We start from the raw sequence: 20,833 nt of genomic DNA, 5'->3' as shown, positions 1-20,833 counted from the left end.
GAACTGTGTTTCATGTCTTGGTGAGGCCATGGATAGAGGAATGAGCCTGGATAGATTTACAATTTAGGCTGTTGGTGGAGGATGTTAGTTGAGGGGAGGAGTAGGGCAGGAGGGCTTGTAGACAAGGGACGTTACAGAAATCCAGAGAAAGGATAAGGACCATTATGTGAATGGTAGTTGGCATCCAAAAAACATGGATTCCTAAAATATCAGGATGCCAGATCAACTGAATGTAAATGTAATTGCTGAGGGCAGATTCTGGGTAAGGGAACGGAAGTAGCAATAATGATTCCTTGTTTTGGTTTGGGGGGGAGGGTAAAGTTGTAAAAAGGAGATAGTGAATGGCTGGACTCCGGCAGGGGATGTGGAAAAGTGCCATTTGGGACCTGGTGAGTGAAGTACCAGCGGTGCAGTCCAATGGCAGTTGCTACATGGGTCTGGAAGCTCTGAGGGAGATTCTGGGCTGAAGTTAAAAACATCACAGGCTTTGTATCACCACATCCAAGCCCACTGCAGTCTCCCTTTATTGAGCACAGTTTCAAAACCACTTCTTTCATGCTACCTTTTCTTGGGCAAATTGCTGAAATAGAACATTTTTAAAATCCCCCATGCTAATACTCAAATGTTTAATGTTCTTGTAAGGACCAGAAAGGTCAGGCTTACAAGAAACTGAATATGACGATGGTACCTAGTATAGCGTTACAAACTCAAGAGATGAAGTATCATGATTGATTTCACAATTTTTTTTAACATTTAATCATTGACAATAGTTTATTTACATATTTACTTTTGACATTAGCTTATTTAAAGTGGCCACAGACTAAGGACTGAGGATGATAGGTTGCACAAATACCTGTTGAATGGAGAATTAGAAGAAGGATGACTTCAAGAAGAGTGAGCAGTGGGAACACAATGAAAGACAACCACAAGTTCATTAGTCAGCCTGTCTCAGCTGCTTTTTGGTTGTTCATAGCCATGCTAACCTAGCTGAAAGCAGTCAGAAATAGAATGGATTATTTTGAGCCAAGGCTTCAGAAAGCTACAAATAACAAAAGCCCTATAAATAATAGCTACAGCGGCAAACCAGAGACTAATTATTAGTTTTTACTCAGCATTTTTGAACATAAAAAATGAGGAACTCTCACCTTTAGTTCTTAGATTATTCAAATACATTATTCTCAGTCTTTCTAGAGTAGAAATACATGTAGGTGTTTTAAACAACTGTATAATGGCTACCATAGTGAACTGGAAATGAGAACAATGACCTCAAGTCCCATTTTTGTTCTTTGCTCACCATATGACCCTAGCAAAGTCACTTAACCTCTCCCTGCCCTAGTTTTTGACTGTAAAATAGAAATAATCATAGCCTTCTACTGGCCTGCCTCTCAGAGATATAAGAAATAACAAATTAATACTTTAAAAGCTCTTTGAGGTACTTGGATGAAAGGGTATAATTGTAACTACATATTATTAATAATTAGCACTAATATCCTGAAGAACTCATGAGCATTCCTAAATTTGTTGCCTGAACAACTCAACATGAAGGATTCTGTTTTTGAAATGGGTTTCGATTAAAAAAAAAAATAGGGTTAGATTTCTTTTTGACTTATGAGTTTAATTTTTATTATTTATGATCAAACCTTATGTGTTAATATAGTATGAGTAAAAAGTAAAAGAAATTTTAGTAACTACAGTCCTAGATTCACTGCTGTTATAGCTAATATATGCTTTGGGAGGATGTATAGGTATGCTTTTGTCAGAATCTTGTTTAGAAATAAATGATTAGTTTACTGCAGTCATTTAACTGGAATTTTCTTTGAAAGCATTACTCATGTCCCTATAGAATAATAAGAATTTGACATGCAATTCCATGGTTGTCTGAAACATGAAACATTCCTGTGAATCTTCTGTCATTTCCATCATTATTTAATCAGAAATACAAAATAAAATGTATAGGCCTGTGAACTTTTGTCCAATGTCTATCCTTAAAGTAGGTGAAATTTTGCCCATTAGATTAGTGGCTTCGGTATTTTTTTTGAAAGGTATATGCATATGTAAACACATTTAAACATATTCATGGCAATATAATGTGCACATTTTATGCACACATTCATTATCTGCCAATTCATGAAAATGTTAATGTACAATAAGTACAGGTATAGGAACAACTGTTAACAACAAAAGCTTCTTAGAAGGGTGTATTGGCCAGATAAGAAAGCAGTTGGTTATTAGCAATTTGTCACTATTGATGGGAAAGAAACTCAGAATACATGTTTATCATTAGTAGAGTTATGAATGCTGTCTATAGTACTCATGACACCATAACATATTATTTCATTTTGTTTTCACAATAACTTTGTGAGGCTCGCATTGTTCAAAAAAATAGGCTCAGAGGCTTAAAGACTTGCTACAAATTGTCAAGTAGCAGAGTCAAAGTCAAATTTTTGAGATTTGCAAATGCACTGTTCCCTGTAGGACTTTATACCATGGTTACCAGCTTGATATGACAGTTATGCCAGAATATATTTAGAATAGGGACATTTCTGGCTTAAGATTGCTTGCCTGCAGAATCTAAAATTCAGCCAAACTTAAAATTTTAAAACTTAAACTGCTATTCTTGTGTTTATGGCTGTGTCTTCACCAAAAAGGCAGGAACTTTGTTTTATTCATCTTTGTCTTCTTTATGATGTCAGGCATAAATACTCAAAAGCATTTTAGGGATGAAAATAAAAAGTATCTTGTGATGATCCATTGAATACTTAAAGAAAAAAACCCATATTTATAATCACCTCGGAAACTTTTAGGGGTGTATTTGTGTGTGTGTGTGTGTGTGTGTGTGTGTGTGTGTGTGTGCACGTTTTCCACACATTGAGGAAAAGATCATTTGTTTTGGTTTGCTTTATAATTTAACTTAGTGAGGCCATTGCCTCAGTTTCCTCCTTCACTTTTATTGGCATCAGGCCTTGGAGGGGTAGGCTTATACAGGTACCATAGATGACAGTCACTTGTGTGATACCGTTTCTAATATTTTTGCTTAAATATTCAAAGTAGCCCCCCCCCCCTTTTTTGTGGCCACTCTGGTGAGAATGTATAAGGAACAGAGGTCTGACAATTTAGGCCTTTATTATAATTCTTCATGTCCACCCTTGTGGACCACATATTTCCATACTTCTGTCAGGAAATTAGAGGATAAGACTGAAATCAGTTGTCCCCAAGTGTCACTACTCCTCAGAGTCACCTGTACAGCTTTAAAGGGAAATCCCACTCCAAACAAAGTCAGTTAGAAAGTCTTGGGTGATCCCTTATGTATATAGTTACATAAATAAAAATATAACTGGGTAGCATAGTCTGTTAAGCATCTGGCTCTTGGTTTCACCTCAGGTCATGATCTCATGGTTCATGGGTTCAAGCCCTACATTAGGATCCACAGCTGGCAGCGTGAAGCCTGCTTGGGTATTCTCTATCTGCCTCTCCCCTGCTTGCACTGTCTTTGTCTCTCAAAGTAAAGTTTATTTCATCTATCTATATCTATCTATCTATCTATCTATCTATCTATCTATCTATCTATCTATCTAGCAAATATAAACTATTACACCCTCCTTTGAATTCTGATCATCAGTCAGGTTGGGGAAGCTCTGGTTTCAGTAACTTATCCCAGGTCACCAGAACCATAAATAGAGCCAGAAACAAATTCAAATCTTACAAGTCTAAGTTAAATATCTTTTCACTGGGCTTTTCTGTATTTTTACTGACTACATATGATGGGGTAGGAGAGAAAAATAGCAATTTTAGTTTTTTAAATTATTATTTGTCATATTCTGTTACATGGTTTTAAGATTAAATGAGTGAATACCTGTAGAGTACTTAGAATAGTACCTGGCATGTGGCAAGTACATGTAAGTGTCAAATAACAAGTCTGTTGCCTAATGACAGCATTCACTTTGCCTAGGGTTAACATGGGTAAGATTGTTTTAGATAATAAACATTTTCTGGGTAGAAAAAACGTGTGTAAATAATGGTGGAATCCTCAGCCTTTTTTTTTTTTTTTTTTTTTTAATCAGGAATGCTCTGGAATTTGTATAGCTGAAAATATTTCTATATTGATTCTTTTCATCTTTTCTGATCTATTAAAAAATGTTAATAACATACGTACTAAAGTTTCAGACTTGTAGCTGTGTAGTATTCTCATATGATTTTATTTAAGATACAGTTATAGCTAAGGTACGTGAGATGATGGACTGTATTTTACATTGTCCTCTTGTCACTATTCTAGCTCCAAAATCAATTCTTCTTGTTCTGTAATCAAGTATTCATTGTTTAGAAGCCATTGGCTGTTCATATTGATCTTTCAAATAAAATACTTCCCTGGAATGAGGTAATAGATAAACTTGGTTCTATTTTAATCTCTCTACTTCTCTACAGGTTTCTTTGTCATCTTTCAACCTTGAGCAAACTTTTATACTTGTTAACTATAAATAAGATTGCACATTTTCATCACTAGTATATGAAGAATCCAATCTTAAGGGCTCTTTCATGTATTTTGACAAAGCCTGTAAAAATAAGCCTTTGGTTAGCATCTGTTAAAATTGATACCCATCTTAGTTTTTGTTCAATTTCATAAGTTGTGTTACTTTTCAGAGGAATCATCACATGCCCAGCAGCAATTTCTAATGGCTCCTGAATTCTTATATTTGGGGGGGGGGGGGGCCGGCGCGGGGGCGCGGGGGCGTATACACATGCACAGAATACCTTCATATCTTCATGCAGAATATGAATTTAGTGGTTAATATACTTCATAAAAATGAATTATACTATCATAAATCAGTTTGTCCTGGAAAAGGGTAGAGGTGGGGATAGACCAGAACAGAAGGTATTTACAAAGTCAGGAAGGATCCAGTAGGTACAGAGGATTAAACCAAAAGGTACAGATCTGAGAAGCCAGAAGGGAGAATTAGATGCTGTCAGTGGTGAAGCAGCTGATTATTGGAGTCCAGAGTCAGCCAAGGGAATTTAATTAGCATTTATTCAATATTTACTGTATTTCAGACTTTGTACCACGGACCTTACAAAGAAAGGAATGTTTGGCTAGGTCCCTTAAATCTAGGTGGTTTGAGTCTTGAAAGAGAAAATATTATTAATAAGCAGGACACTTGAACAAATTCTATCATTCTCTGCCTTTTAAAATACTTATTCTGGGGGTGCCTGGCTGGCTTAGTTTGGTAGAGTGTGTAACTCATGATCTCGGGGCTGTGAGTTTGAGCCTCACATTGGGTGTAGAAATTACTTAAAATCTTTTAAAAATACCCTGAATAGTTTATTATAAGAATTAAAAATTACATGAGATAGTGCATGTTAGTTTTTATAACCCAGCCCCCAGCTTTTGATTCTGGGGGCTTTTGATTTTGATGAAGCCCCCAGTCCTTCATTCTTTCCACATCATTCTGTCTGTATTTTGGACCTCAACTCCTCCCATCTACTGAAGGGCCACACTCAGTCAATTATTCTCTTTTTATTGTGTATTCAACCTCTCACTCTACTGTTTCCTTGTTGAAAGTATCTCCCTCATATCTTCCCTCCCTCTAGCTTCTACCCAGATTCTCCTTCCTTTCACTAAAGAAAAATTTTCGGAGAATTTTCTGTGCTTGCTATCTCTCCTTCCTCACCTCCAAGTTACTCCTCAACCAGTTGTAATCAGGCTTTTGTTCCCAACACTGCTTTGAAACTACTCTGATAAAGTCACCAATATCATCCTTATTGTATAATATCTCTCACTTCTTAATGTTTCAACTGCATTTGAATTTGTTGACCATCCTCCCCCACTCCGCCTTTTTTTAAAACAATCTGTTTTCTTAGCTTCTGTAATGCCACACTTCAAAGTTTCCTTTCTGGCCCGCCTTCTTGACCTTTGGACCTTATGTCTTTGTTTAAATATTGCCATTCAAGGAATGGTAAGGCTCTTATCACTTAATCTAGTCTACACATTCTTCTTGGATGATCTCATCTATGCTGGTGGCTTTACTATCCATATGCTGATGACTCCTAGCCAGGATCACACTCCTAAGCTTGAAACTGATATTCAATTCCCTACTTGGTATCTCTTGGGTGTTTCATACGTACCCAGCTCAAACACAAGGTGTCCAAACTGAACTGATGCCATCACCCACCCAAATGCCCCAAACCAGAAATCTAAATGTGTACTTTGAATTTTCCATCTTCCTCAACATCCATTCTATCACCACAATCTGTTAAACCTTCCTTTTCAGTATATCACAGTCATCCACTCCACTCCGTTTCGACTGCCACTTTCCTAATCCTGACCATTATTGCCTGCTTACTATCACTGCAGTGCAGATCCCCTGAGTTCAGTGTATTCCCCCCACATATCCACTCTTCATACTGCAACTATCATGATCTTCTGGAGCAAATAGGTTCATATATATAGGAGCAAATAGAACTCCTCTGCCTCAACCCTTTCAATACTTCCATTAGTCTCAGGATAGTCTGAACTCTTTTGTGTGTCTTTTACAGCCTTACACAATCCAACATCAGCTTATCTTTGTATTCTCATCTGTGGTCACGTTTCCCTCAACTCCCCGAGAGAGAGGGATCTAGCTCCAAGAATACAAGTAATTGTCTGCTTTTGTACATACTGTGGTCCCCCAAAATGTATGAAAGTTAAATGAGCAAAAGTTAAGACCTATTAGACCAGGCTTGTAACTCAATAATATAAATACTAGAATATTCTAATTATTGTACAAAGGCTTTATTTTTTAACCCCTGCCATATGTATACCTAATATATTTAAAACCTGGGTTAAACATTAAAAATGATAAATTTCTTAACTCACATTCCATTTCTCCCATTTATGGCGACATTTAGTAGATGAAATTTATTTTCACGTTGGAAAGAAATTGATGTGTATTTTGTAGAGTACTGACCATTACTGTTAATGTTTTATAAACTTCAGAAAATTACTGAGAAAAATTTGAATTCCAGTTTTCTCTTGATAATGGGTTCATTAGTGAGTTGCATCCTTATTCTGTTTATATCATGTTCTTTCTGTGTTTGAATCTCTGGAATACTTAAGGATGTTAATTTTCAATCCATAACTTTAACAATCTCTCCATTTCCTTTGTCACTGTATTTTATGTTTTTAGACACAGTTGTCAAGGATAAATTTCCAGTGTTTTCTAAATGTGCTCTCATATAGTTCTTTCGTTTCATATTTGAATTCACAGGAAATCAACTCCAAGTTCAACAAAGAATCTGATTTGGGCTAACGATTCACAACATTAGGAAAACCTAATTTTTTTTTTTTTTTGGACTTTGTCTCAACTGTAGTATTAATGGCAACATTTTCAATTTTTGTCATTAACTTTTATAAAATATAAAGCTCAAACGTGGTAAAATATTCAAATAATTGCACAAATACTGCTGTACAGGGGCGCCTGGGTGGCGCAGTCGGTTAAGCGTCCGACTTCAGCCAGGTCACGATCTCGCGGTCCGTGAGTTCGAGCCCCGCGTCGGGCTCTGGGCTGATGACTCAGAGCCTGGAGCCTGTTTCTGATTCTGTGTCCCCCTCTCTCTCTGCCCCTCCCCCGTTCATGCTCTGTCTCTCTCTGTCCCAAAAATAAATAAACGTTGAAAAAAAAAATTTAAAAAAAAAACAAATACTGCTGTACAAAGATGGCCTTATCTGAAGGTAACTGAGCCACCCAGGCACCCCTCTATATTTTTGAAATGACCATTTTAAAATACAACCTATAGTTTTCTCTATTCCACTCATTGTGTTTAAATTTTCTTTTTTCTGAGCAGAAAAAAGTAAAGCGTGAAGTCGCAAAGAAAAAAATTATGGAACCAATAAATTAATATAATAATGGGATTTTGAAGTTCTAGGAGACTTTTGAAGTGGTCTAGACCAGAGAATTTCTCAAAAATTATTTTACCATGACCTCTGGAGGAAGGCAAAAGATCCTGTAGCCCACCTGTTAACAGTTTTTTCTTTAAGATCTTATCTTTAAGTAATCTTCACACCCAATGTGGGGCTTGAACTCACAAACCCAACATCAAGACTCACATGCTCCACCGACTGAGCCAACCAGGCACCCCGTTTCCATTTTCTAATGAAAAGAACTCACTGATGATGAATGGATCAATAAAAATTGAAGTAGAACTATAGTTCTAGTCTTCCTCAAACCAGCAATAAGCAAAAAGTTAATTTACAGAGCATGAATTACTCACCTGTAAGAACTGAAGAAAAGATTAGCTTTGTGAAAAGTTCTCAGTCCATGTATGTCAGGGTTCTTTAGAGAAACAGAACCAACAGGAGACTACTATCCATCTCTCTCTATAGAATTGGCTCACATAACATGGAGGCTGAGAAGCTTCAAGATCTGTGGTCAGTAAGCTGGGGACACAGGAGAGCCAATGATGTAAGTTCTAGTCCAAAAGCCAGGAGGCCAGAGACTCAAAAAGAGTTAATGTTTCCATTTGACTCTGAAGGAAGAAAAAAAGCTGATGTCCCAGGTTAAAGGCAGTCAGGGAGGAGGAGTACCCTCCTCCTTTCAGGAGGGTCAGCCGTTTTGTTCTTTTCAGGCCTTCAACTGATTGGATGAGGCCACATGCATCTGGGAGGACAGTCTGCTTTACTTAGTCTACCGATTGAAAGGTTAATCTCATCTAACAACATTCTCACAGACACACTGAGAATAATTTTGACCAGATATCTGGGTACCCAGATGTCCACATGGGTACACATGAGGTAAGGTGTCAGCTTACAGTAGGTTTCAAAGTCACGTTGACCTGATCTGGTTTCCCACCAAAGCAAGAATCTCTCAACAACACTGCTACTGGCTGGCCATGTTAGTTTGACCTGAAGGGTGTCTGTCTGTAATTACAGCCAATTTCCCTACCTCTCAGAATAGTCTATGCTGCATTCCACATACTAACTTTTCAAATAAATTGAGACTTTAGTTATAGTCTCCCAAGTGGCTTTTTTCCCCAAATATCCCTTCTCATCCTCCTAATATAGGATTTCTTCATGTACTCTGGTTCTGTCAGTTTTCTTTAAACATGATGCCTTGAACTGAGCACATTTTTCTAAATGTGTCCTACTTCCTTTATGCTGGAAAAAAAAAAAAATCAACTTTGAGTCTCTGTTTCTGTTCTTCCCACAAAACAAAAGGAACTTCTTGTTGACAGAACCACCGAAACCATTATTTATGACTATACGACTAATAAACTAGCCTTAGTACAAGTTGTTCAAGCACTTTACATAAATGATTCTCTAAACTGTATATATGCAATGTGTCATTTTCCTCGAGACACAAACACCAGTGGAGCTCACACTATATACCCAACAATCCTAATTTTTTAGATATCTACTTATATCTGCCTATGACTTAGGTGAAGATGACTCATCCCCAACTCAGGAGTCAATCCTGACTGGCCTAAGCCATTTAGGGTGTTTCTGGATGGGAACAACCCCCCTTGTCAGCAGGTTGGTTTCACAGCAGGTGTGTGATACAATTCTGGCCAATTAGATGTGTAGGAAAGTCTGTTGGAGTTGCTTCTTGGAAAGATTTCCTCACTCATAAAAGGAAGATTCCAATAAATGGTCTCTTTCCTGACTCTGGATATTATATCTTGATGTATTGCCAAGAACTTCTAGCCACTTTGCTATCAGCTGGAAATGTCAAAGTGAAGATATTGAAAGGACCTAAGTCCTTAATGTCAACCAACCCACCTCCATATTCTCTGCCCTTCTTCTTTTATCCTTGCAGTAATATGAGATAATTAGCTACCTTATTATTTAAGTCAAATTGAGCCAGGGTTTTCTGTTACTTGCAAGCCAAAGTCATCTTAATTGATAAAATCTGTCCTTGAAGATTTCAAAAACTGAGTTAACCCTCATCTTGCAATTGGTGGGAAATCCAAAATCCTCCCAACATTTCTTTGAGGTTCCTCAGGCTAACATTCTTCAAGTCCAACTTCTTGATTCTATTTAATTCTTGATTGCTCATCTCCTCTCCTGTGGCAAAATGTCTCCTTATGTACTGTGTTCACCCATTCATGGAACATGGCTTCTTTTCCTCAGTATAAAATCTATTCAGATCAGACACACAGAGGTATGTGTATGTGTGTATGTGTGTGCGTGCACACACCAAACTTTATTGAAGGTTCAGAATGAGGAAATAGAGTTTACTTTACTCCAGTAAAACACCTTAAAATGGATTATTAGGAATTCTTGTTTTTAAACATCCTAGGGAATTCTGTCTATTGGAAATTTTTACTGGTCACCTTCCATAGTCAGTAGTCTCTGGTTTCATTCTTCAAGCTAATCTCTTCAGGAAGAAGCACTTCATCACAATTCTCAGACCTTGTTTTCAAATTAATTTAGTTTTTCACTTACTCGGGGACTCGGGTTTATTTTTGCATATCAAAACTCATTACGTGTACTGCCAAATTAAGAGCCATCTACTTTGGATCTTATCTGTTGGGGGCATAGAAAAGTGGGGCAGATACTTGGAAATTTCAGTCCCTCTGTTATTCCTCTTCGACCAGTATCTGCCAAAGGAAGGAAGCAACAGAGAGTAATGTTCCTGCTGATATGAATTCTGCCAGTTCATCTTAGAAGAAAGAAACAGCTATGGTCACTATGAGTTTTAAATGACATTTCCCTCCCCCGCCCCGCCCCCCCACTGTGATGTACAAGAATGTTAATACAATGAGTGTGCTAGAATATTTGCAGTGTGAATCTTCTCAGAAATTTTGAATCTTTTTGTGCTGCCACAGACCTCTACAGCACGGGCATTCCTCATTTTATCACCAGTTTCTATTCGTGGTAAAACTTTGAATAAAATAAAACTTGGCCTTTAAAACATCTTAGACATGTATTGTCTACCTATGTCTCAGCAAGTCTCTTAGGCATCAGGGAAGCCAAGCTGTGTCACTGTTTTCGCTTCAGTGGGGTATTGGCTGGATTGGGCTGGAATGTGTTATCTTTCCGGCAGTAGCAGACTGGTGAATTTTCAGGGAGAGGCCCTGTTGGTTTAGTCGGTGCTAAATTCAACCATGTCTCTCTAACCAAGCATTCTCCTAGGGCTCTTACATCCTTTCTGATTGGCTATCTTTTTGAGTACCTCTAGTCTGTTTCTAGAAAGGATGAAGGTAGTAGACATGATCCCAGGACAATGACTACTCCACAAAAAATCCCATTAATTACATTTTTGTGGTTCCGGTTTTCAAAAGTAATCTGCTCTCTTAATCCATTCCTTTTTTTTTTTTTCATTCATTCCTGAATTTAATACTTATTGAGTATTTCTGTGTGTTGATACTTGCTGAGTATGTTTCATCATTAGTCTCCTTGAAGTTCTAATATTCATGAATATACTTCAAACTCCTGTTATTTCATGTCAGTGTCAAATGTATATAATGTTCCACCTAAGTGTCTGCTTAATTTCAATGGGATTCAATGCAACAAAGACCAGTTAGGTCAAGGAAGTTGGGCTGTTCTTTATAGTTTATTGTTACACTTACTGTCAGTTATTCTTGAAAATTCAAAAGAAATACTGCCATAAGCAGATTTGTTTACTAGTGTTCCTTGGCTCCATAAACCTTTTACGATGTTTTCATAAAAGTAGTAGAGGTGATTACAGAGCCTCAACTTGAGTATAATTAAACAATGAGATTTGTTCTGTTGCTGATCTCAGTCTGCTTTCTGTACGTAACGTCAGCTGTCATGTCAGATACCGAGTATGCATAGAGCTTAGTAATATGCTGCTGGTTGCAAAAAGCTTAGACAACTTTTTAGAATTGTGCCTACCCAAGAAGCAATTTCATTTTGCACTTGATTATGTTTGGTTTGAATAAAGTTTGCTTATGCAAAATAACATTAGAGCCTCTCTTTCAGAATAGGTTCAAACCACCGAACACTATACTTACAAATCAACATACACCGTCAGTTTGAAGATGATGTTGCAACTGACCTATTGAATTCATTTCCTGAGGCTGCCGTAACAAAGTATCACAAACTGGGTGGCTTAAACAAAAGGAATTTGTGTCTCAAGGTTCTGGAGGCCAGAAGTTTTAAGTTCAAGGTATGGACAGGGTTGGTTCCTTCTGCTAGGACAGGGTTGGGAGGGAGAATGTTCCACGCCTCCCCTCTGGCTTCTCTGGTGGTCTGTTGACAATCGTGGGTGATCCTTGGCTTCCAGATGCATCACCCCATACCTGTCTTCATCTTCACGTGGTGTTCTCCCTGGTGTATGTGTCTGTCCCCAAATTTTATTTAAAGTTTATTTATTTGTTTATTGGGGGGAGGGGAAGTGGGAGAGGGGCAGAGAGATGGAGAGAGAGAGAGAATCCCAAACCGGCTCTGCACTGTCAGCACAGAATCCGATACAGAGCTCGAACTCATGAACTGTGAGATCGTGACCTGAGCCAAAATCATGAGTCGGACCCTTAACCGACTGGGCCACCCAGGCAAACCCCCACCCTAAATCTACCCTTTCAGTTAAGGACACCAGTAATACTGGATTAGAGCCTTACCCTTCTCCGGTATAACCTCATTTTAATTATATCTGCAACAACCCTATTTCCAAATGAAGTTACATCCTGAGGTACTGGGGATTAGGGCTTTCCCCCTAAGAATCTTGGGGAACACAATTCAACCCATAACATCTGTAATTGAAATGATGTTTTGTAATAATTGTTCTTCCATTCCTTCAACAAATATTGACCATTTGTGTGCCAAGCACTGTGCTAGATACGGGAAATACCATAATAAATCAGATACACTCCTTGCCCTCAAAAACTTTTAGTTCATGATTTGTGCCCTTCTTCACTTCTGAGGGAGTGAAATAAAGCACAAAGGGACTATAAATGATCATAAAACATGTGGCAAGATAGCTAGAAACAATAATAATAACCAGTATTTGTTGAAGTCTATGCAGTGTCGTCATGTAAATTACCTCATTTAACCCTTAAAACAACACTACAGGAGCACCTGCGTGGCTCAGTTGGTTATGCATCCAACGTTGGCTCAGGTCACGAGCTCACAGTTGATGAGTTTGAGCCCTGTGCTGTCAGCACAGAGCCCACTTTGGATCCTCTGTCCCCCTCTCTCTCTGCCTCTCCTCTACTTGCACATGTGCTTGCTCTCTCAAAAACAAAAACAAAAACAAAAACAAAAAACACTACAAAGTAGGAACTATATAATCACTTCTATTTATAAATGAGGAAACTGAGGCTCTGAGAAGTCTAGCAAATGGCAGTGTGAGGATTTAAACCTAAGATGGTCCAGGGTGCCTGGGTGGCTCAGTTGGTTGAGCGTCTGACTTTGGCTCAGGTCATGATCTTGCAGTTCCTGAGTTTAGGCCCCGCATTGGGCTCGTGCTGACAGCTAAGAGCCTGGAGACTTCTTCGAATTCTGTGTCTCCTTCTCTCTCTGCCCTTCCCTCACTCATACTCCACTCATACTCTCTCTCTCTCTCTGTCAAAAATAAGTAAACATTAAAAAAAATTTTTTTAAACCTAAGATGGTCTGGCACTTGAGCTAGATTCCCCTGCTACATAATCAGTGCATTTACACACATCTTGTGTGTGTTTGTGTGTGTGTGTGTTTTAGAGTTTATTTATTCATTTTGAGAGAGAGAGCGAGTGAGAGAGTAGGGAAGGGGCAGAGAGAGAAAGAGAGAATCCCAAGCAGGCTCTGCACTGTCAGCACAGAGCCGGATACATGGGCTCCAACTTACAAACCGTGAGATCTTGACCTGAGCCAAGATCAAGAGTCAGATGCTTAACTGGCTGAGCAACACGCATCTTGTAGTGGTGGGAAGAACTGAAACAATGTCTTTCCTTTCATCTTTGAACAGTATGTAAAGTAATACCTACGGGTAGTCCAGGATGGAGTTGTAATTTCTTCCCTTTCTCTTTGTTCCTTTCTTTTTAACTTGCCAACATTCACAAATCCACTTGTTTCTTTGTCAGCATTTCTTCCTATGTATCTCACTTTGCTTTTCTTCCCCCTTTCCTTAGAGGGCTTCCTTTTCTTTTCTTTTCTTTTTTTTTATTTGTTAACGATTATTTATTTTTGAGACAGTGAGAGACAGAGCATGAACGGGGGAGGGTCAGAGAGAGGGAGACACAGAATCTGAAACAGGCTCCAGGCTCCGAGCTGTCAGCACAGAGCCCGATGCGGGGCTCGAACTCACGGACCGCGAGATCATGACCTGAGCCGAAGTCAGCCGCCCAACCGACTGAGCCACCCAGGCGCCCCGAGGGCTTCCCTTTCTACCCAGAATGTAACTTTGCACTGCAGAGGCACAGAGTATACTAAACCCAGGTTCTCTACTGGGAAGTGTTGTGGGGAGGTAGTTGGAATACTCTTCTAGGACAAAGAACAGAAAGCATCTTACTTTTTAGAGATGAACCTTTTGGAAAGTGGAGGGGTGGGATTAAGTTCTTTCCAGAACAGAAAACAATCCTGTTTTCAGGCTGTCTCTCTTGACTCCACCCCGTCCCCTATCAAAAGCCCAGCACCTTGGTGCTATTGCTGATGTTGGTTTCTTAATGACCTGGAGACAACAGATAAGGGTTAACTGGCCGATCAGAGGTATACTTCTCCAGGATTTAAGGCAAAAACATAACTCAGCAATGGCGCCTTTGTGAAGAAAAACAAAATGTAATAAACTGGGGCCAGCTAGTTCTCAGTGCTGATAAGTCCTCAAAATTAAAGTCATAATAAATTAAACAGGTGCCCAGCCATATATTCCACTGTCTTTTTTCTAATAAGTCACACGGCACTGAGGGTGAAACTATTCTGTTTGATTATGTAGCACATGGTGAAAAATTACATGAAGAGTATCTAGATTAACTGTATACATTTTTTACATTTGTAAAGACTTTAATAGAACCCTTTCTTTTGTGAAGAAAGCATAGTTCAAAAATAACCCCATTTCAGGGACAAGCCTTGCATTTCCAATCTATTAAATGATGGCAAACCCCACAGTTACCGTGACCTATTCCAGAAATGTCTTTTAAAAGTCTAGGTACAAATGATCACTGGAAGCACAAATAGAAAGAAGGTCAATTCCAGAGCTGTAGAATCGTATTTGTTTCTAAAATCTCTCCCTTGAAATTTTAACAGACATGACCTGTTTACTTATCATAATGTCAATTAATTTCCCCACATTACTTGTGTCCTGGGCACAGTCATTCATGTCTTCAACAAACACGTATTGAGGGTGTACTTCATTCCAGGTACTGATGGAAAAGCCAACGATTCAAAGTGAAGTGAGAGGTAGGAGCATATCTTCAAGGAGCAGATTGTCTAATAGGGGAGACACAGAGGTAAATAGGGCATTTCAGGGCAATGTGGTGAGTAATAGGATACAGAATACACAGGGAACCCAGAAGCCAGAGCCCAAGCCAGGCTGTGGGGTGAGCGGGGTCAGGAACGTGGTGCAGGAGAAGGAACCGTTTTAGCTACCTCATGAGTAAGATCTATTGTCAGAGGTTACTTAACAGATCGCTACATCTGGTAACACTCTATTCTGTCAGTGCCCAAATGTTCCAAATAATAAGTGCCTTTCTTTTGCAAACTCTAAAAAAAATATTCTTTTGATAATGGAGAATTCAGCCACGTGTGACTGCCTTTGTCTTTTCTAACTCAATTGTTAACACCAGAGACATGAAGAAAAAGATGTCATCGATGGAGAAAAGTTAACAACTGGGCAGGAACTTAACTGCTTGAGTTAGAGAAAGAAATATGCTGCACACAGACTTTGCCAGAAAGAAGTAGGTATGATTCCTTCTCATCTCAGGAGGGCTTGATGCAACACAGTTTCCAAATGTGTTCCTTGGATACCAAAGCTCTGTTTTTTCCATCTTTAAGCCCAATCATTCCAGGCTTGAAAGTCAGCCATATATCTGTCTACCTGCTACCACATACAGCTTTGAATAAGTGTGATGATATCAATAATTGTACTTGGGAGTTGGAAGTGAGGGCCTCATTTCCCCCTCCATCTGTAATACAGCAGTTACTGAAAAAGTTGTTTAGGAACTTTTTGGTCATTTATTCAGATGTTATTCATCCTTGGGGCTCCTGGGTGGCTCAGTTGGTTGAGTGTCTGATTCTTGATTTCAGCTCAGGTCATGGTCATGGGATTGAGTCCTGAGTCGGCCTCTGTGCTGAGCATAGAAAATCTGCTTGGGATTCTCTCTCTCCCTCTGCCCCCTTCCCCCACTCATGCTCTTTCTCTCTAGAATAAAATAATAATAATAATAATAATAATAATTATTATTATTATTATTATTATTATACATTTATGTTGTGCTCCAATGTCATCTTCCCCTCCCCTCAGCCCCAGTAAGACCAGACCAGTAGCATAGTTTGGCACATAAATCTTTCTTTCTTTCTTTCTTTCTTTCTTTCTTTCTTTCTTTCTTTCTTTCTTTCTTTCTTCTTCTTCTTCTTCTTCTTCTTCTTCTTCTTCTTCTTCTTCTTCTCTTCCTCCTTCTCTTCCCCCTTCTCTTCCTCCTCCTCCATTGTAGTCTTTCTCTCCTTCTTCTTCTCCTTCTCCTTCTCCTTATCCTTCTAGGTTTCTTGAATTGAGTAGACTGTGTGGCCTGGTTGTGTCCCTCTACAGGGCTCTCCATCTTCTTTGGCACACATGACAATCCTTTCTCCTTTCATGGTTATGCCATTGCATATGAACTCGAATCCCCTTTATTCAGAATTTGACTATACAGTCCTCTAGGAAAAATTTATAGAAATATTTTTATCAATAAAAAGAAAATAATTGAATGGAAAGCTTGGAAATGTTCCCAGGCAGTTCCTCAAACTTGGAAAAAAATCCCGTCTATAATGTTTCTATTCATTAATCCACAGGAATAGAATTGGAAGGATAAATCAGGACAATTCAAAGTCGTATTAGTAGGGAGGTTCTGGAGAAAAAGTAGCCTGACAGCTTCTTTTCAAGCAGAGAAATGGATAGCAGCACCAGAAGATGAGGGGAGAGGCTGTCTTCTTTCCAAATATTTTATCTCTAAGAGGTGAATAAAAAAGTACATTCTGGTAGGGAGTAACAGGGATCATATAAATAAATACAATACAGATGTCTAGATATGGAGCAGATTTTTCTTGGTTAAAGAAAAATGTGAGGTTTCACTTCTATTAATGGTTGAGTAGCTTGTATCAGATCAACCATTCCATAGGTAATGTTTATAAGCTCTGTGCAAAATAGAAGAAAACAACTGTATGAAAGCATTGAAAAGTGACCAAAGCGGGCAGAATGTGGAAGGAGTCGACACTTGGAAGAAGGGAAGGACATGAGATGAATTTTCCATTTTTTATGACTCTACCTAAGGGTTGGCTTCCGTCAGCATCATGTGGTGTGGCTAAGGTTTAGAAACTCGTAATCTTACAGGTTAAATATTCAGAGTCGGTGCTTGAAGTAACTACAATGTGAAGGAGAATAATCCAGAAAGGAGAGAGCCATAGAGGGGTCTCCAGTTTATGAGTATAAACTCTGCATGATGGGAATGCGAGCTGGTGCAGCCACTCTGGAAAGCAGTATGGAGGTTCCCCAAAAAACTAAAAATAGAACCACCCTACGACCCAGCAATTGCACTACTAGGCATTTATCCAAGGGATACAGGTGTGCTGTTTCAAAGGGACACATGCACCCCCATGTTTATAGCAGCACTATTGACAATAGCCAAAGTATGGAAACAGCCCAAATGTCCCTTGATGGATGAATGGATAAAGAAGATGTGGTATATATATACAATGGCGTATTACTCGGCAATCCAAAAGAATGAAATCTTGCAATTTGCAACTATGTGGATGGAACTGGAGGGTATGAAGCTAAGTGAAATGACTCAGTCAGAGAAAGACAAGAATCATATGACTTCACTCATAGGAGGACTTTAAGAGACAAAACAGATGAACATAAGGGAAGGGAAAAATAATAATATAAAAACAGGGAGGGGGACAAAATAGAAGAGACTCATAAATATGGAGAACAAACTGAGGGTTACAGGAGGGGTTGTGGGAGGGGGGATGGGCTAAATGGGTGAGGGGCACTACTCCTGAAATCGTTGTTGCACTATATGCTAACTAATTTGGATTTAAATTAAAAAAATAAAAAATAAAACAAGTTAATAAAAAAATTATATTAAAATTGCCCCCCCCCGAAAATAAAAAAATAAAAAATAAACTCTGCATGAACATCTGGTTGATCCCTGTGCTATGTGCATGCAGGGTAGAAACCAAGCTGCTCTAAGGCTAAGAGAACTGAATAGAGATTTCAGGTGCTGCCTAACACAGAACAATCAGTTTGGAGCCTGAGTTCTGCCAAGTTAACTGTCTTCTGTAATAAAAATGGATATTCTTGAGAACATAATGAAGTTCAGTCTCTACACTGTGTCACTCACCATGTCCAGCACACAACCCAAAATTACTAGAGAAAAGAAGAAACATGAAGATGAGATCAATACTCAAAAGAGAAGATAATCAATAGAGACCCTAGGAGCTTTCAGATTATAATTAGCAGACAAAATTTTAAAGACAGTTACTATAACATACTTAAGGATATAAAAGAAAATATAATTTTAATGAACAAACATATAGGACATCTCAGTAGAGAAACAGAAACTAAAAAGAATTAGCCAAATGGAAATTCTAGAACTAGGTGTTAAAATACCCAATATTACAAATTCACTAGATAGCCTTAACTTCAGATTGGAGATAACAGAAGAAAGAATTAATACCATAGACAATAAAATGATCCAATCTGGAAAAAAAAAAAAAAAAAAAACCGGAAGGAAGTCTGGGGAAAAATAAGCAGAGCCCTAGTGACTTGTTGAACAATATCAAGAGGTCTAACATTGTGTGTAAATGGAGTCCTATAAGGAGAGAGAGGGGGAGAATGACTAAAAATTTGAAGAATCAATGGCCAAAGTGTTTTCAAATTTGGTGAAATCTCCAAGGTGCTTGGCATTAAGTACCAAGAGAACCACGCCTAGGCACATCCTCATGAAACTACTGAAATCCACAATTAAAATCTTTAAAGTATCCAGAGAAAAACAGCACATTATAAACAGGGCATCAATGATACATAATGACAGCCTATTTAATGTGCTGAAAAGAAAAAAAAAACAAAACCTGGAATTTTATATCGGTTTTATATCTGGTAAAAGTATCTAAAATTTTACATCTGGAGCAGAACTCAGGCTCCAAACTCAAGAATAAAAATGAGGGGCGCCTGGTTGGCTCAATCAGTTAAACATACAACTCTTGATTTCAACTCAGGTCATAATCTCATGATTCGTGAGTTCAAGCCCGGAATTGGGCTCTGTGCTGACAGGGAGGAGCCTGCTTGGGATTTCTCTCCCTCTCTCTCTGCCCCTCCCCACTCGTGCCATCTCCAAATAAATAAATTAAATAAAAAAAATTATAAACAAAAAGAATAAAAAGGAAATAAAGGCATTTTAGTATAAATGAAAACTGAGAGAATCCATTGCCAGTACAACAACACTTTACAAAAAAAATGCTAAAGAAATATTTAGTACTGTGTGTCAAACAGTGTCCTTCATGTTTTGTGTTCCCAAGAAGCCATGCCTAGAACAAGGTTTCAGTTGAAGTAGTTTATATAGTAGAGGTTATGGGCTGAATTGTGTCCCTCCCAAGTTTATATGTTGAAGTCCTAATCCCCAGCATCTCAGAACGTGACCATATTTAGAGACTTTGAAAAGGTGATTAAGCTAAAATGAGGTCTTCAGGGTAGGCCCTAATCTAACATGACTGATGTTTTTATAAGTAGACGAGGTATGGACAATGGAGAGAAACCAGGGGCATGAGTGCATGAAGAGATGACCGAATCAGGACAGATGGAGAAGGCAGCCGTCTGCGTCTGCGAGCCACGGGCAGAGGCCTCAGAAGGAACAAAGCCTGCTGACACCTTGATCTCAGATTTCTAGTCACCAGAACTGTGAGGAAATAAATTTCTGTTGTTTACACCACCCAGACAGTAGTATTTTGTTATGGCAGCCCCAGCAAACTACTGCAATAGGGGGCCCCAGGAAACGCAGTGGAAAAGTGGAGAAAGAAAGGCAGCCAGTGAAAAGTGTATGACTAAGCTCTGTGGGCAGCCACCAATGTGCATCCCCTAGTGAGGAGGCCTGAGGGGTATCACTAAAGATCACAGTAATTAAGAGGAGCGGGGTTGGAGCCAGGTAGAAGGTTCAATCTTCCTGCCTCTTAAGGTATCTGTAAAACAGGGACAACATTACTACTCAATGAGAATAAAATAACACAGTTTCCATGTAAAACCTTTAGCCAATATTTGACATAATCTAACTGCTCAATAAGCATCATGATTTTATCATTTAATTTCATGACAACTCTGTGAGATTTGTGTAAGTGATGATAATTACATCTCAAATATCTCCACAAATTAAAATGATTAAACGCATCTTTTTTTTTTAAATTTTTTTTTAACGTTTATTTATTTTTGAGACAGAGAGAGACAGAGCATGAACGGGGGAGGGTCAGAGAGAGGGAGACACAGAATCTGAAACAGGCTCCAGGCTCTGAGCTGTCAGCACAGAGCCCGACGTGGGGCTCGAACTCATGGACCGCGAGATCGTGACCTGAGCCGAAGTCGGATGCTTAACCGACTGAGCCACCCAGGCACCCCTAAACCCATCTTTTTTTTTTTTTTTTTTAATTTTTTTTTTTTTCAACGTTTATTTATTTTTGGGACAGAGAGAGACAGAGCATGAACGGGGGAGGGGCAGAGAGAGAGGGAGACACAGAATCGGAAACAGG

The 20,833-nt window shown here is 38.8% G+C and overlaps 1 long non-coding RNA gene across 1 annotated transcript; it reads left to right on the top strand.

The window, feature by feature from the left end:
- Nucleotides 1–12,011: 12,011 nt before the first annotated feature.
- LOC147583348 (uncharacterized) lies at nt 12,012–20,025 on the top strand. Its single transcript, XR_015243052.1, has 2 exons — nt 12,012–12,098; nt 19,827–20,025. It is a non-coding gene; the product is annotated as an uncharacterized LOC147583348 (long non-coding RNA).
- Nucleotides 20,026–20,833: the final 808 nt, after the last annotated feature.

Source organism: Puma concolor, chromosome A2 (assembly GCF_028749965.1).
Source record: "Puma concolor isolate L17-30 chromosome A2, mPumCon1.1.hap2, whole genome shotgun sequence".
Classification (NCBI taxonomy): Eukaryota; Metazoa; Chordata; class Mammalia; order Carnivora; family Felidae; genus Puma; species Puma concolor.
This window is presented reverse-complemented; position numbering and strand designations above follow the sequence as displayed.